At 43.0% G+C, this 16,730-nt stretch overlaps 1 protein-coding gene across 1 annotated transcript in view; it reads left to right on the forward strand.

The window, feature by feature from the left end:
• LOC126335431 (clavesin-1-like) overlaps positions 1-16,730 on the forward strand; it is a 737,686-nt gene that overhangs the window by 51,451 nt on the left and 669,505 nt on the right. The gene's annotated exons all lie outside the window — the stretch shown is intronic.

The following is a 16,730-nucleotide window of genomic DNA, read 5'->3' on the forward strand; positions in this document are numbered from 1 at the left end:
AGGAAAACAATGAGAGAATTGATGGAGCCACGCTTGTGGATGAATGTCGTTGCCAGAATTCTTAAATGTTTTGAATTTACGTGCAGTAATGAACAGTTTATAGTCAAAATCATCGTGTCGGCGGGTAGCATATCGTTCATTGTTACGTCGTGTCGGCAGTTCCATCTCAAAATTCGGTGCACCTTGCCAATTTCTTTCACAATTTCCGAAATGCCCTGTGTTATTATTTTGTGGCTTTTCCGTATTTCTAAGTCCCTCTTCCCGTGTTGGAGCGCGACTGTCCTCTGAAATACGTAATTCTTGTATTACCTGTGTCAGCTGATCTTGCACTTCCCGAATTTCTCTTTGGTGTTGTGTATTAATTTGATTCTGATTTTGTTTGAATTTCATAATTTGTTCGCACCCTTCTGTATCATTCAGATCATCATCTACCTTTGTAGATAAGTTAGTGAACTGATCTGAAAGTTCGGCTACTTTCTCCGATAGTGAACACATTTCCTCAGTGTGTTTTTCTGAACCAAGTTTCAGAGTGTCCATTTGTGATGAAATCGAATCTACTGTGACCTTTAAGTTTTCCTGAGTTCTTGCAAGTTGCGTAACCGAATCGGTGGATGCAACTGAGTCCATTTTAGCTTGCAAGGTGTCGTGATTTTCACGAACAATAGTTTGCAGTTCTTTTATGGCTGCTTCATGATTCTGTAATGCATTTTCATGCCGCGAAAAAATAGGTTGAAAATGCTCACAAATTTGTGTTTTAACGTCATTACAGATTTTTTGGCATTTCGATTCAATGTTATGTAACTCAGTAGTTAAATCTTCACGTGTTTGTTCAAGTGTGGTGTCTAACTTTCGAAGATTTTGTTCCATTGTGTCTAACTTTTGAAGCTTTTGCTGTGTTTGTCTCTGATTTTGTTCCAAGGTGTCTAACTTTTGAAGATTTTGTTCCATTGTGTCTAACTTTTGAAGCTTTTGCTGTGTTTGTCTCTGATTTTGTTCCAAGGTGTCTAACTTTTGAAGATTTTGTTCCATTGTGTCTAACTTTTGAAGATTTTGTCCCATTTGTTTCTGATTTTGTTCAAGCGTTGTGTCTAACTTTTGTAGCCTTTGTCCCATTTGTTGCATTAACTGTAATAACAGTCCACTGGTGTCTGAAACATGTTCCTCAGTGCTATTCGGCAATGCATTTGAACCGGCAATATTCGCAGTTTGAAAAACAGAAAATGTGTCTTGACTTATTTGAGAAAACGGTGAGGACGCAAAATCTGAATCTACAGTATTTGCAAGATTGTGTCCTGTCATTTCGCAATCCTGAGGCGAGCTGTTGCCGACCGATCGATCGATAATACTTCCCTGTTCACTAATTGTTTCACTTCCTACACCATTATTTGCAACCCGCTCCATTTCCTTATGCGCTATTACCAAATTACTACTTTGAACTTTAGTGAATTCATTAGATGGTGACGCTAACACTCTGCTTTCGTCTTCACTGTCATTTCTCAGTTTACTTTGGAGCCTAGTGTTACGTTTTTCACACGCCATTATTGTCACAATTTTTCACACGACAACACAGAAAAACACAATTTGAAGAACAAAAATAAAAGAACACATTAACATAGCACTGAAAATAATATCTAATTAATTGCAAGCGCAGCTGCGAAATACTTCGTGCAAAACTACATGCATGCCACAACTATTTTACTGTACAACAATGAAAGACTGCAACTACAGAGGAAATTCTCTCTACAATTACGCGCTAGCAATAAACAAAAGCTACACTAACTACACAAACTACAAGGAAAAAAATCAGAAGATTCCAGTGAGGTATCCTCGGCTAAGGGTCGACATATGAAATGTCCCCTTTGAAAAATTATATAAGACTGGTCTATGTGAAACGTCCTCTTTGAACAATTATACACGACTGTGCTTAAACTGACACACAATATCTTTAGCGCAACGCAATCTGACTTCCAAAAATCCCTACGAAAGAATGGCCCTGACTAGCATTAATCTATACCTTTCACAAATCACTTACCTCAGAAAAAATCTTCGTTACTCGAACTACTGCAATACAGCGAGCACCACTACTGCCAGCTAAATAAAAGATTCTAACTACGGAATGCACTAACTACTGATAGGTATAGTTAGCAAATGAAAGATTTTAATAGAGAACAAACAGTGTATTTACCTTAATAGTCAAAAAATATATGATAGTTCATGACATCCAGTCTTACAAATTACAAAACTCCGCCATCTCTCTCCCCACGTCCACCACTGCTGGCGGCTCACCTCCAACTGCGCAACGCTACGCGCTGTTAGCATCCAGCTGCCGCTGCCCAACACTACAATGGCAGACAACAATGCAAACTAAACACAGACTGCACACGGCACAGCCAGTGATTTTTTCATACCGAGCGCTATGTGGCGTTACCAATAAGAAGACCTAAACAGCCTACTCACAGTTGGCCAGCCATTGTGTGGTGCAAGCGTTTCAAGAATCGCAGCATGAACCCTGTTTTACTTGTGAGACAATATAGCCATAACTATCTACAGTTCCTATTAATAATCTGCCGCCGTTATTCGACGATATTCAATGAACGTGAGGTTATACAGGTGGTATCAATATGCTGAATGTCCGGTCCCGCAGAGATAATTACAGACGCTCGTACAGATATGACCTTAGGAGTTTGTTGGAATGGTCGTTCGGGAAACACAAATGGTCTGCACTGACACCAGACTCCGTACCTCTGTACTTTTATATGCAGTAAAAATTAAAACAAAAGAACTACAAAGCAACACCGCCGGCTCCGTACGACATGAAATACCGTACAACACAAGTCGGAGTTTCGCAAAGTCCAGATGAAATGTATCCTGCGGTGTAGTCTGTTCAGAGACGCTTTGTACGATGTATCAGAGGTCCAGATTGAAATTTTGAGAATTTGATACGGAAGCCACTGTAATAAACCCACAAACCGTACCTGAGATACGTGTTTCCACAAGCTAGTACAAAGCTTCTATTGACTGCGGTACAAAGATTTCCGGGGTTGTAATCAGTTTACTATTTGATCAAATTCAATACATATTATCTTCTTCGAAGGTTGTTTCCAATGGCACAGAAAACGTATGTAGTTGTTTTATTAAAAGTGCGCTTTACATTATTATTAATAAGATTTACTGTTTCTGAAAATTCCCCACATTGTCATCAACTGCCAGGAAAAATGGGAAACGACTTCTTCCGGGCAACAGAGATTCGTATCTCAGATTACCGAAAACTGCTCCTCGATGTTGTTATGCGTCCTAGAGATATTAGTTGTTATCCAGCATACAACAACAGTTGCAAACACTAATTCACAGATGCGCCACAAATGTTTCAAGCAGCCAAGTAATGGGTAATAAAATGAGGATCCGTTTGCTCCACTACTTTCGTTTTCGTAATGTACAGATTAAACCGTCCCAAAAGACTACTGGATTCACGTGTCTCATTAGACACCTAGGGTAAGCATAAAACTCGATTTGTCTCATTACAGAAAAAAATTCTGCCAAAACTGTTATCTAGGTGCCCATTGTATAGGTTGGGCCAAAGACATCTGGAAATACTTAAGTTAACTTCGCTCTTGCGAAGTAGTGGAGAAATAGGGCAGCAGCTGTAGGTCCGATATTGGAACGATACATTACGTAAAATAGACCGTCGAGGACGTTGTGCATATTAGAGATTAAGGAGAAGAGTAATGACTGAAAAATGAAAAAAAATAAGAGCAGCTGATTTAGAAAGCAAGGCAGCAAGTGTTAATGCGAGATAATTATCGTTCCGCTACGGTTTCCACGCAGTAATAACCACAGCTGAGGAATGGAGATAAGAAAAAGGTTGGCAGAGTTGTTTTGGCGATGTTGCTGAGATATTATGCTAAGCAGGTGAGGCGATGAACCATCGATAATCAACTGGAAGGCGTGAAAATGGACGGACGTCTTTCGCAAGAAGATCCCGACGAAGCGTGAAATTCCGTACAGAGGAATCAGTACTTCGAAGCAGCACCTAGCATTTTGAAAGAGACACTGGAAGAACAAAGATTATCTGCTTGCCGGAGCCGATTGTTAAAAATAATTTCGAAAAGCAGATGTTCTTTGACAAATCAGTCCCAAAAAAATGTTAATAAGTATATCACTCGCTACTTGGCAGGACTAATTCGTATTTAAAAATGTTTGCAAGGAAACCCTTATCTACAGAATGAGTTTTCTTCTAAGGGGACCATCATGCGGTTTGTCTTCGTCAGAAGCTATAGTATGCAGGGAAATACAAAAATAAATTTAAAAAATAGCATGATTCACCAGGATGTGTTTTAAATTACTTTATTTCCACTACTACACTACTGGCCAATAAAATTGCTCCAATAAGAAGAAATGCAGATGATAAACAGGTATTCATTGGACAAATATATTATACTCGAACTGACATGTGATTACATTTTCAAGCAATTTGGGTGAATAGATCCTCAGAAATCAGTACCCAGGACCACCACCTCTGGCCGTAATAACGGCCTTCATACGCCTTGCCATTAAGTCAAACAGAGCTTGGATCGCGCGTACAGGTACAGGTGCCCATGCAGCTTCAACGCGATACCACAGTTCATCAATAGTAGTGACTGGCGTGTTGTGACGAGCCAGTTGTCCCGCGACCATCGACCAGACGTTTTCAGTTGGTGAGAGATATGGAGAATGTCCTGGCCAGGGCAGCAGTCGAACATTTTCTGTATCCGGAAAGGCCCGTACAGGACCTGCAACATGAGGTCGTGCATTATCTTGCTGAAATGTTTCGCAGGGATCGAATGAAGGGTAGAACTACGGGCCGTAACACATCTGAAACGTAACGTCCACTTTTCAAAGTGCCGGCAATGCCAACAAGAGGTGACCGAGACGTGTAACCAATGGAACCCCATACCATCACCCTGGGTGATACGCCAGTATGGCGATGACGAATACACGCTTCCAATGTGCGTTCATAGCGATGCCGCCAAACACGGATGCGACCATCATGACCCTGTAAACAGAACCTGGATTCATCCGAAAAAACGACGTTTTGCCATTCGTGCACCCAAGTTCGTCTTTGAGTACACCATCGTAGGCCCTCATGTTTGTGATGCAGCGTCAAGGGTAACCACAGTCATGGTCTCCGAGCTGATGGTCCATGCTGCTGCAAACGTCATCGAACTGTTCGTGCAGATGGTCGTTGTCTTGCACACGTCCCCATCTGTTGACTCAGGAATCGAGATGTGGCTGCACGATCCGTTACAGCCATGCGGAAAATATGCCTGTCATCTCGACTGCCAGTGATACGAGGCCGTTGGGATCCAACACGGCGTTTCGTATTAGCCTCCTGAACCCACCGATTCCATATTCTGCTAACAGTCATTGGATCTCGACCAACGCGAGCAGCAATGTCGCGACACGACAAACTGCAGTCGCGATAGGCTACAATCCGACCTTTATCAAAGTCGGAAACGTGATGGTACGCATTTCTCCTCCTTACACGAGGTATCACAACGACGTTTCACCAGGCAACGCCGGTCAACTGCTGTTTGTGTCTGAGAAATCGATTGGAAACTTTCCTCATTTTAGCACGTTGTAGGGGTCGCCACTGGCGCCAACCTTTTGTGAATGCTCTGAACAGCTAATCATTTGCATATCACAGGATCTTCTTCCTGTCGGTTAAATTTCGCATCTGTAGCAGGTCGTCTTGGGGGTGTAGCAATTTAACGGCCAGAAGTGTAGTTTCAGACATGGTCCATTCTGAAGCGCATCAGACATCAGAATAAACCGCTTATCTTTTCAATTGCACTGCTCAACAAAAGCTTGGAATACTTTCGTAATATGTATTTTCGATACTGGAGGTCTCATTTACCTAGGCAATTCATGAATTATCTAGTTATAGCCCCTATCCTGGATGGTGCTTTGTGTCCGTTTCAGAATGGTTCAAATGGCTCTGAGCACTATGGGACTTAACCTCAAAGGTCAACAGTCCTCTAGAACTTAGAACTACTTAAACCTAACTACCCTAAGGACAACACACACATCCATGACCGAGGCAGGTTTCGAACTTACGACCGTACCGGTCGCGCAGTTCCAGACTGTAGCGATTAGAACTGCTCGGCCACCACGGCCAGCTGTGGCTGTTCCCCAGTCGTGTATCCCAGTCATGTAAACTTACCGCTGCCGCTGCGGCACACCGCCAGCAGCACAGCTATGACAACAGCTTGATTCAGTTTGTGTTCAGCATTAAATACCACACCTTGTAGAGGCATACAACACTTTGACATAGTCAGGATTGTGGCATTGCTTTCTACATCTACATCTACATGACTACTCTGCAATTCACATTTAAGTGCTTGGCACAATCATACCATCTCTCTACCATTCCACTCCAGAACAGCGCGCGGGAAAAACGAACACCTAAACCTTTCTGTTCGAGCTCTGATTTCTCTTATTTTATTTTGATTATCATTCCTACCTATGTAGGCTGGACTCAACAAAATATTTTCGCATTCGGAAGAGAAAGTTGGTGACTGAAATTTCGTAAATAGATCTCGCCGCGACGAAAAACGTCTTTTCCTTTAATGACTTCCATCCCAACTCGCGTATCATATCTGCCACACTCTCTCCCCTATTACGTGATAATACAAAACGAGCTCCCCTTTTTTGCACCCTTTCGATGTCCTCCGTCAATCCCACCTGGTAGGGATCCCACACCGCGCAGCAATATTCTAACAGAGGACGAACGAGTGTAGTGTAAGCTGTCTCTTTAGTGGACTTTTTGCATCTTCTAAGTGTCCTGCCAATGAAACGCAACCTTTGGCTCCGCCTTCCCCTCTATATTATCTATATGGTCTTTCCAACTGAAGTTGTTCGTAATTTTAACAACCAGGTACTTAGTTGAACTGACAACCTTGAGAATTGTACGATCTATCGAGTAATCGAATTCCAACGGATTTCTTTTGGAACTCATGTGGATTACCTCACACTTTTCGTTATTTAGCGCCAACTGCCACCTGGCACACCATACAGCAATGTTTTCTAAGTCGCTTTGCAACTGATACTGGTCTTCGGATGACCTTACTAGACGGTAAATTACAGCATCATCTGCGAACAACCTAAAAGAACTGCTCAGATTGTCACCCAGGTCATTTATATAGATCAGGAACAGTAGAGGTCCCAGGACGCTTCCCTGGGGAACACCTGATATCACTTCAGTTTTACTCTATGATTTGCCGTCCATTACTACGAACTGCGACCTTCCTGACAGGAAATCACGAATCCAGTCGCACAACTGAGACGATACCCCATAGCTCCGCAGCTTGATTAGAAGTCGCTTGTGAGGAAAGGTGTCAAAAGCTTTCCAGAAATCTAGAAATACGGAATCAACTTGAGAACCCCTGTCGATAGCGGCCATTACTTCGTGCGAATAAAGAGCTAGCTGCGTTGCACAAGAGCGATGTTTTCTGAAGCTACGTTGATTACATATCAATAGATCGTTGCCTTCGAGGTGATTCATAATGTTTGAATACAGTATGTGTTCCAAAACTCTACTGCAAACCGACGTCAATGATATCGGTCTGTAGTTCGATGGATTACTCCTACTACTCTTCTTAAACACTGGTGCGACCTGCGCAATTTTCCAATCTGTAGGTACAGATCTATCGGTGAGCGAGCGGTTGTATATGATTGCTAAGTAGGGAGCTATTGTATCAGCGTAATCTGAAAGGAACCTAATCGGTATACAATCTGGACCTGAAGACTTGCCCGTATCAAGCGATTTGCGTTGCTTCGCAACCCCTAAGGTATCTACTTCTAAGAAACACATGCTAGCAGCTGTTCGTGTTTCAAATTCTGGAATATTCCATTCGTCTTCCCTGGTGAAAGAATTTCGGAAAACTGCGTTCAATAACTCCGCTTTAGCGGCACAGTCGTCGGTAACTGTACCATCGGCACTGCGCAGCGAAGGTATTGGCTGCGTCTTGCCGCTTGTGTACTTTACATACGACCAGAATTTCTTCGGATTTTCTACCAACGAGTCATACACAGAAAGATGTTCCAGATCGGTTATATGCCACTCAAATTGGTGTGTCTAAGATGTGGAGAAAGTACAGAGAGACGATAAATATGATTCATGGCCGTCGTATGACAACACCAATGCGGCATCGTTACCTCCAGTTGTCAGCATGCAGGCGCCCAACATCAACTGCCAGGAAAAATAGGAAATGACTTCTCCTGTTCAACAGGGATTCGTATCTCAGATTAACCAGTGCATCAAGGTGGTCCTCTATCCAGAAGTCCATAAGAACTTTTGCACTGAACCACCGCAACCGACGCAATCGAAGGACTTGGGATCTTGCACATCGGCACTGAACCATTGTAGAATGGAGTAATGGCATGATTGCTGACGAAACCAGGATTGGTTTGAGACTGGACACTATACTTGTTAGTGTTTGAAGAAGCGCTAGACGACACCAGGAACTCCGATACGTTCAGCAAGTCCATCCTTTTGCAAGTGGAAGTGTAATATCCTGGGCGCTAATAATGATGGGACGGTGGAGCCGTGCAATTCCCATCTACGGCATTTGATCGGTCCCCAATACCTCCAAGAGATTCTACAAACGATTGTAAGGCCCTACAGACGTGAAGCCGGTGACAACTGCATGCTGGTCGATGACAATGCTAGAGCGCTCCATACTCTAGCAGCGACTCGGTATCTTCAAAGCTGTAACATCAACCGAATGCATTGGCCAGCACAGTCCCCATACATGAATGCAATTGAGCATGCATCGGATCTGTTGAAGTTGGCCGATGCACAGTTTCCGAATTCGACTGACAATCTTCAGGCGCTCACCGAAGCTGCCATTGAGGTGTGGAACATCATACCCCAAGATAAACTCGGTGGTCTCATACAGAGCATGCCTTACGGAGTGGAAGAACTCATCCATATTCAGGGAGTACATACTCACTGCTAAAGACTGATAATCATCACCATGAGATAAAGATTTTCACTGCGTTTAGTTTCAAGATGTATACTTAGGAGAGAAACTGGTTTATTTCGTACTGACTTTTTGTAACCAACCAAAAATGTTCTCGTTTTGTTAATAAGGTATCGTATAAACCTCAATGGGTGTACTATAAGAAGTCGTAGTAATAAACTCTAGGACATTCCAAACTTTTCTTGAGGTATGTGTCTGTATCATGCATTTGTAGTCCCGGCTACGAGAAATTTAATGTATTACCGTCTCATGATGGGCACAAATTAGAATCTACCAGAAAATGTTAATGTGTTGCAAGCATTTCCTTTGAATCCATGCGGTGTTTTGGAAAAACACCAACATCAAAATGAAATACGAGTATAAACTGTGACAAGGAACGAAATGAAGTATTCGCTTCATTACAAGTTAACAACAAATTAGCTATAGAAAAAGGTGCAATGACTTGAAAATAAAATAATCTTAGAGCTGTATTTCTCATCGTAGCAATCATGGTTACTGACACTGGATGTATATTTAAACAACAAATAAAGGTGAATAAAGAACACAATAAGTTTAATGAACAAATGAAGTACAGGCAAACCAACCATGATGAAACAGTTTTCACTACTTTATTCTGTACCCGAATGAAGTATATGAAACATCACATTCGTTTCCTTCCAAAAAGAACGTTTATCTGTACACCAGATAAAATGTGTAGAATGACATAAGGCTAGCCATACAACATCAGATCATTGTAACCTGTGCTCCTTGTTACGTGTCATGTTAGGAGCTCTCTCTCTCTCTCTCTCTCTCTCTCTCTCTCTCTCTCTCTCTCACACACACACACACACATACATACACACAAAATCACACTCACGGTCACACATCCTTATGGGAATGCGGCCCACTAACTTTTTCCGTACTCACTGATATTTCGACAGGGTAACACCACATCCTTCTCAAGGCACAAAGAAATCGAGAAATTACCATGCATTACAACTTCAAGCTTGGGTGAATGAAGTGTACCAACCTGGAACCAAAACACCGTAAGCGTAAAGGCGACACAATCTTTAAACAACTAGTATCACCACACAATCAGATTTGACCGTGACATATTAATTAACTAAGAGTGAGGAAGTAACGCTCTGTCCCTCAATTGTTTGACGAGGGGTAGAGCAGGTTTCCAAGCCAAGTTTAAGCAAAATTCTACCCCACTACTTACAACCTCACTGGCACGTTTTACCCTCAACAGCAGCCTCAAACTGCAACTCCAGTAACTGGAAGTGTACACCAAAATCTCTGTGTTGCTATATTCCACCAGAGTGATCAGTACCAAGGAAGTGTTCTCCAGTCGCAGATTTGTCCGATTTTTGCAATCTTGTGTGGCGCCTGTGCACTAAACACCGGTCCACAACATTCCTGATGGTCTGACCAATGAAAGACATGCTACAGCTACAGGGAATTCGATGTACATCCTCTTATGCAAACCAAGATCATCCTTTACAGTTCCTTAAAAGGTCATTAATCTTAGATGGTGGTCCGAAACCACATTTTACACCCTGCTTCCTCAGAGTACGACCAGTTATGTTGGAAGTACTGCACGTTTAAGGCGAAAAAAGATATAGACTTAGGCACCACTTTCTTATTCCCACCATTCACCGGATTCACAGTTGGTCGGAGACATAGCTGCTCTGTAGAGCAGGATAGGCTGCGATCTGTGGCAAGTCTGACGACAGAGCACCGTACTGGTGCTGGCAGAAGGGCTTCGGAGCACACCGATCAGCGCACATTGTTCAACATGGGGCACCGCAGGAGATAACACCTATGTGTTCCCAAACTGACTCAACGACATCGTCATTTACAATTACTATGAGCATGGGATCATAGAGATTGGTTCGCGAATCAATGGAAAGTGTCGCTTGATTGGATAGATCACGTTTCAAGTCGATAATGGTGTCGGAGTATGGTGTCATCTGGTGAACAGCTCATCCAAACATACGCTATTCCACAGACGCAGGCTGTACAGGATAAAACACGGTTCAATCGCATTATTGTGACCACTGCCCACGTTAGCCGTCAACGTGCAATGACCAATTACAGATTACTGGTGGCAGCACAGGTGGTGGATGGTACATAAATCGTGCCGGCGGGACACGGAAAACAGTGAACTAGCTCTACTCATGCGGAAACGGAGTGATTTATCTGACGTCCAAAAGGGCAGGATAATCGGCTGTAGGGTCAAAGGCGGAAGCGTGAAACGCCTGAAAGCAAACGCACTCTAACAATCGTCGAAAGGGTCCAATCCGGAGAGCGTTCCCTTGGTGATTTCGTCCGCAGCTCGTGATCTAGTGGCTAACGTTGCTACCTCTGGATCCCTGGGTCCTGGGTTCGATTCCCGGTCGGGTTGCGGATTTTCTCCGCCCGGTGACTGGGTGTTTGTGTCGTCCTCATAATTTCATCATCATTCGCGCAAATGGCGAGATGGGACTGTGTAAAGCTTGGGAATTTGTACAGGTGCTGATAACCGCGCTTTTAAGCGCCCCACAAACCAAACATTATCATCGTCATAGGTGACTTCGACGTTCTGGAAGGCATAGTTAATCAATACAAGTATGCATGATGCATGCATTACTGCAGATCTTGTCCACCCGTACACGATGTCTGTTTTTCCTCGACACGATGGCATCTACCAGTAGGACAATGTAACGAGTCACAAACCTTGCAGTGTACGAGCATCAGGATTATTCTCCGCATTATCTTGGCACCTAACTCCCCGGATTTAAACCCAGTCGAAAATCTGTGAGATTGCTCCGACCGGGCTGTTCACGGCGTGGATCCTCAGCCGAGATAACCAGATAACCAGCACAGCGATATGGCTCCACATCCCTTTCGGTACCTTGCCGAACCTCATTGACCATCTCCCTGTATGTCTCGCAGCGGTACCCGCTGCAAAAGGTATTCACTGAAGCTTTTGATAGGTGGTCATTGTTACGTGACTGGGAAGTGCATTATGCAGTGGGGACATCCACCTGGGTTTTCATGGGGAGTTGTGGTAACAATAGATGTCACCATTGCACCTGTAGACTACGTGAACATTATTACGAGCAGCCCGCCTCGCTTTATGCTTGATTTCTTTCCTGACAGGGGTTCCATCTTTCAGCATGACAGCTGTTCGTGTCATAAGGCCAGAATAGAGTAACAGTGGTTTGAGGTGCATGATAGTGAACCTGTATTGGCCACTTAATTCCCCTGCTCGTAAACCGATGGGCGACACTTCGCATGCTATCGGGAGCCATCGGTAATTTCGTGACGTGTGCGTGCCCATCTGCTACCACATATCTCCGGAAACATATCGCGGACTTGCGGAATCCATGCCATGCAGAATCTACATCTACATCTACGTGGATGCTCTGAAAATCACATTCAAGTGTCTGGCAGAGGGTTCATCGAACCATCTTCTCAGTTCTCTATTATTCCGATCTCGTATAGTGCGGCTGAGGAGATACGCCTCGAACGGACCGATCGCTGTGGTCCCACAGATTTTCGATTGGGTTTAAATCCGGGGAAATCGGTGCCAGGATAATGCGGTAGAATCATCGTGGTGCTCTTTCCGCACTAGGCTCTGATTTCCCTTTTATATCGTGGTGATCGTTTCTACCTATGTAGGTCGGGGTCAACAAAATATTTTCGCATTCGGAGGAGAAAGTTGGTGGTTGAAATTTCGTCAGAAGCTTCCGTCGCAAGGAAAAACGCCCTTCTTTTAATGATGTACAGCCCAAATCCTGTATCATTTTAGCGAAATTCTCTCACATATTTCGCAATAATACAAAATGTGCTGCCCTTCTTTGAACTTTTTCGATGTACTCCGTCAGTCCTATCTTCTAAGGATCCCACACCGCACAGCAGTATTCTAAAAGAAGATGGACAAACGTGGTGTAGGCAGTCTCCTTAGTAAGTTTCCTGCGAATAAAATGCAGTCTTTCGTTAGCCTTTCTACAACATTTTCTGTGTGTTCCTTCCAATTTAAATTGTTCGTAATTGTAATTCCTAGGTATTTATGTGAATTTATGGCCTTTAGATTTGACGGTTCCACTAACATTCATGTGGATGACATCACACTTTTCGCCGCCGGCCGCGGTGGTCTCGCGGTTCTAGGCGCTCAGTCCGGAACCGCGCGACTGCTACGGTCGCACGTTCGAACCCTGCCTCGGGCATAGATGTGTGTGATGTCCTTAGGTTAGTTAGGCTTACGTAGTTCTAAGTTCTAGGGGACTGATGACGACAGATGTTAAGTCCCATAGTGCTCAGAGCCATTTGAACCATTTGTTGAACACTTTTCGCCGCTGTATTGAGTTCGAAACATGGCCCAACACGCTATTAAGCCGTCATAAAGTGGTGATCATAAAGTTTTGCCTCATCAGTGTAAGTTTTCGTCTTATTTCGATCTGCACTATACCATGTAGAGTTACGGGAAAATTTCTTCAAACATCCTGTGGTATGGTCTCGAATTAAACATATATGCATTCGGTCTAAACTTCTCAGTGGCCACACAGGAGGTAACACTACCCATCCTCTGCACTGGGAAATGTGTTCCTTGCACACATTTCAGATGCACCATGCTCTACGAGAGACGCGTAAAATTCCTCTTTTCTTACGTGGTATCATCTTCACCTTTTCTTTTTTAGGGCCCCTGTAATAACTGTATTAAAATTCAAAATATAAAACTATTTTGTAAATGATGGTTCGTATTATTCGGTACGTATATTTTGAGTTACGTATCTTTATAAACGATACCTTCTTTAGCAAGGAAATGTGTTTTATAATAGCTTTTTTTTTTAAATCTGATGTTAGCCTGGAGAGGAATAAGAAGAAGAGTTATCTGGCTAAAAATACTATTTTACGATCGAAGGAAAATAAATGGTGCTAAGCAGAAAACTTAAAAAAACGGAGACGTTAATGAATTAAAACCAAATTATCAAATGCACATGCTATATACAAAACATCAGAAGTGTCGAAGAGGATACTGGATACTGTAGATTAATGGTGGTCAACCTGTCTTGATCAAGTGCCTATACTGAAATTGTGGGGCAGCAAGCTGGGCAGCAAATGTACCGATCTTATTATTTATTAGTAACCTACATAAATTACTATGATATGAGCCCCAAAAGACTATCTGCAGTAATCCTGCGATAAGTTAACACCTGCTCATAAATACTGATCTTCAGAAGTCGACACCATTCGGGACACTTTTTGTCTACTGTTCTCACTTTCAGACTGCCGCCATACTCATCGACCCTACAGCTGTGACACTATAATTGCTTGACGAAGTCCTGTGTGTGTGAGCGGATGATTAACTGATTGATAACAGTAATTGTACTTATACTTAAATACATTATGAAATAGGAGACACCACAACGAACATTTACTATATGTCTTGAATGTCATTTTCTTCTACTCACCACACCTATCGCAACGTCCTTAATTTAATTTCATATTCTTGCAACAAATACGATTATATACTACATTTGAAGATGACCATCCCTGTATCGGGCTTTCATACGTCTATGTTACTTCCGTTTGAAATTTTTACAGTAGCTGATCGGCTCGAGGCGCACACACGCACATGAGTTGCCAGTACTCGAAGACAAACAGTGAAACATTCCCTCGCCTGTATCTTTTACCGCCGCAGTGGTCATGCTGCTTACCACTCCGCCCCTGAGGTGAGAGGTCAAGTTAGGTAGTGGCAGAATTCAACAATGTCAAATAAAATTAAGCACATGTTAAAATACTACCGCCCCGAAGTATTTCTGCTTCTTACTGAGCAGGAGAACGTTACTTGACGAGTTTGGATTCGGCTGTTAATTCATATTACAAAATAACACTGAGAAACGTGGCCTGACGGAAACTTGATGCGGGCCGCATGCGGCCAGCGGAATGCAATCTGACGAGTACTGCCGGTTACGATGAACCTTCAACATCAACAAACACCAAGTAAGTAAGGAAGAGTACCGTTGCGCTTACAGTCCTGAAACATTTGTTATGATATACTGTACACTCGCTTACAGCGGTAAAATGGATTCAGTATCAGATTTATATCGTTAGGGTAGTAGTTAAACTTACACAGGACAAACAGTTTAATATTTGAACTGTACCCCGGTTAAAGCACTTACAAAACTAGGACTGCTTTGAAAAGCAAACTGATTCACCTCATTTGGTAACAAGTATCAACGAAAAACAATACTTCATTAACTCAAATACGAGTCTGTGGCAGGTCACGAAATTGTCACCTGTCCTCGTATGCTTCCATATTTCGTGAAGCCTGCTTAACTGGCACTCCCAACAGTTATTACTGCAAAGAACAGTCCCTTGTAATGTTTCGCACGAGAATATAAGGAGAAATACTGACCAGTTCAGTCATTTCGTTTGATTTCTTCTAGTCCAAAAAACTTATAATCGATCTCTTCCTTCTAAAACTCTATGTCGACAGCGCGCCTTTGTAGGTTCGTGAAGTCGCGTGTGCCTCATTTCGTACGAGGTCGTCGCAGCGGGCATCAGTCACTTGGAAGGCTGGCACTCGCTCATCCGAAATGTGACCGCCGGCCTTTACTTGGCCGGACACCTCTTCCTTGGCATGATAATAGCGAACGTCATTGTCGCGTGCTGTCGCTGAAGACTTAGTACCTTGTGAGGGTCTTCGAGGCCAACAAACAGTGACGAAACGCACGATTTGTGTCGCTGAGGACACCGGGCATGGTCTCACGATAACGCGACACAGCGTTTCGTACTTTCCCTGTAAGGCGAACGCAAAAAGTGAGTTATTTTTCTAGTCTCAAACTGGCAGTCTCTCACGCATTTCTTGTCTACTGTAATCTAAGCACGCAGTCGTGAGTCACCTCCTTCGTTAGCGAATTCTTAAACGCTCTGTCGGGTTTCAAGGTCCTTACTCCGTTGTACTTTGTGTTTAATCACGCCGTGAAAACGTTTTCGTTCACGTAACTCTAGGCGCTGACTTGTATAACTGATTCACAGCTTCTGTTGAGGCTTAGTTCATAGTTCTAAAGCTCTAACCAACAGCTGATACCAGCAATTCCTTCTATTAGACAGAATACCTTTCACGTTTGACATAAGAAACAAGTAATAAGTTACACAACCGTCCGGCCTTCGCGTTATACATCAGGTGTTCTTATAACTGGCTTGCTGAGGCGGTTCACAAGTTGAAAAATAATCTCAAACAGCATGGTGCCTAAGAGAAATAAACACCCTTCGCAACGGCACTTGCTTAAAAGATCCTACCTGACCACTGTCTGTTACAATAAACAGTTAATTTTCTGATACTTTGACGATTTTGTGGTGATCATTTGCCTTACGACACATTATCGCCGAAAACAATGTTCTTGACACTTGAGCACCAGCAAGAACTGAGGCAGTCGGAATCTGTTTTCACAGGACAGAGCGGGTAAGGTTGTGAGGTTGTGGAAAGGGGCCAAGATCAGTTACTGTTAGTTACACAAGAGCACAGAACTTTATTCCTCGAAAACACAATGCACAGTTTTCTCTTTAAAACAACAAGGATCAATCCACGGCTGAGAGCCGAAGCATCCTCTCATAATAAGGTTTAAATAATTCTTTTTGAAAGCAAGGATTTAGAAAAACTGATGAAGGACTTACTAAAGTAAAATCAAAATATCCTTAAATACACTCCTGGAAATTGAAATAAGAACACCGTGAATT

Source organism: Schistocerca gregaria, chromosome 2, assembly GCF_023897955.1.
Source record: "Schistocerca gregaria isolate iqSchGreg1 chromosome 2, iqSchGreg1.2, whole genome shotgun sequence".
Lineage (NCBI taxonomy): Eukaryota > Metazoa > Arthropoda > Insecta > Orthoptera > Acrididae > Schistocerca > Schistocerca gregaria.